This window comes from Grampus griseus (genome assembly GCF_964374135.1).
Source record: "Grampus griseus genome assembly, chromosome: 19".
NCBI classification, from domain to species: Eukaryota; Metazoa; Chordata; class Mammalia; order Artiodactyla; family Delphinidae; genus Grampus; species Grampus griseus.
In genome coordinates, this window is record NC_139013.1 from 37,350,518 (window position 1) to 37,352,523 (window position 2,006).

Here is a 2,006-nt window from a genome sequence, read left to right on the forward strand (position 1 = left end):
TCTGTGGACTTGACACTTTCACCAACACTATTAAACATGGGCAGTGGAGACGCTGACCTTGGGCACTGCAATCATCAGCTCACTTTTAGTGGAGCCCAAATTAGGCACAACTGGGGAATGAAGGTGATCAGTTTGCCAACAGCTGATGTCAGCCAGCTTGATGAGATTAGCACATCTACAACACTGCATCATGTGTGGGTACAGGTGCCTTTAACCAACAGCACTCTTTGCATCTAAATCTGCTTCAGTCATGCGTCATCTTGACCCTCTCCTAGGTTCAGGTGCCAGTCTTTTAATTTTTGGTTTCTGGACCAAGCACTCTTTACAGACTATTGAAAATAAAATTACCTTCATCAGTGAGTCTTGCTCAAGGGACATCCTTTTATACCAGCATTTTCTCTGGGTCTTGTTATTGACATGGACCAGTCTGGATGGTAGACACCATCCTGGTTCAGCCATTATCGTTGTTATCAGGGGCCCAGATTCTTCTGGAGGCTTATATTATTACCTGGGACATGGTTGGAAGGAACCTCAGAGACAAAAGTCATCATCCTTCCTCTCTACTTTTTTTTTTTTAAGAAAAACACATGACTTTATTATTCCCAGCACAAAGGGCAGGTCTTTGCAAAATGAGGAGGCAAGTTCTGATGGCAGGGAGGAGGCCCCTACTTGCCGGCAATGAGCAGGCTCCACAGGACCACAGTGGCTGAGTCCCCGTGCAGGAACATTTTTGAGATGTAGTGGTCCTTGTTGACTGGCTTGGACTTCTTCTTGCCCTTGCTGCTCTTGGGTCCACATCTTCACGTTCTCCAGCACCATGTTGCAGTGCTTGTCGAAGGCTTTCACACGGCCCAGGAGCTTTTTGTTGTTGCGGCAGTTGATGAGCACTTGGGTGTTGTTCTTGACCGACTGGGTGAGCACGGAGAGTGGCCCTGTGTTAAACTCCTCCTCCTCCCACTTCTGCAGCTCCTGTGGTGTCACATCTCACTCTGGGGCTTGTCAAGGAGGCTCATGGTGGTGGTGGTGGTGGCCACGCTCGCAAGTCACTACCGTCTCCTCTGCGTTGCTTTGGCCTTCCACAGAGAGCCCTCCCCACTTTTTAATAAACGATTGAACTAAGGCCCAGAGAGCAGAAATAATTTGACTAAGGCTTCACATTATGATACATTGTGACAGTTAGATTTAGATCCAGGTATCCTTGACCTGAGTGCTAAGTACAACTCTGGGGAGATACCAACATTTTTTCTTTCTTTTTTCCTTCCGTCCTTTCTCTCTCTCTCTGTTGCTTTTATTTTTGTTTTGTTTCGTTTTAATACATTGTAGGTACTGGGACAAACCCAAGTAGCAAGGCAGTTTCCATGAAATATCCAGGCCCTCATTATGCATTCCACTGAGTCTCCTCCTACCTCTCACTCTTCCATTAAGTCAACAAGAAAGAGAAGAGGCTGCTTCTTCCCTCTTCCTATTTTTACCACCAGATTTAAGCTCGGAGTCTGTAAAATACCCACCCCACCATACCCCCACCACATAAACACATATGTCTTGATTTAGACTAAGTCTTGATATCAACTGAATAGCCCACTAAATACATGCACACACAGGATGGAGCCTGTTTAAATCTTATTACCATTCATTTTAATGTAAATTTAGTGATCACTAAAGGGCTGCCGCAAAGGCAATGACTCTGCTCCCCTGGTGCAACTCCCCTCCCCAAACATCTTGGAAAAATAAACAGAAAGAAACAAGATCCACATTTTTCATGTCTGTTAACTTTGCAACATGTGCTAACCAAGTAGGTTACTGTAATAGGAGACTGTTATAATTAAGCCCTTTTCTCCCCATGCCATGCTGGAGTTGAGAGTCTACTGGGAGCGATAAGAAAGTTCTGTTCTACTGAACGTTTTGACATTGTCTTTTGAAATTTGCAGCTATAGGGTATAAAACCTTTTTTGTTTGGGTTGTGGGAGACTGTAAACCGTACAAACAATCACACATGAACTGGAAAT

The 2,006-nt window shown here is 44.7% G+C and overlaps 1 pseudogene across 1 annotated transcript; it reads right to left on the reverse strand.

The window, feature by feature from the left end:
* Positions 1–665: 665 nt before the first annotated feature.
* On the reverse strand, positions 666–1,013 carry LOC309836970 (small nuclear ribonucleoprotein Sm D2-like; annotated as a pseudogene). The gene has a single exon. The product of its transcript is annotated as a small nuclear ribonucleoprotein Sm D2-like (transcript).
* Between the last annotated feature and the right edge of the window lie 993 nt (positions 1,014–2,006).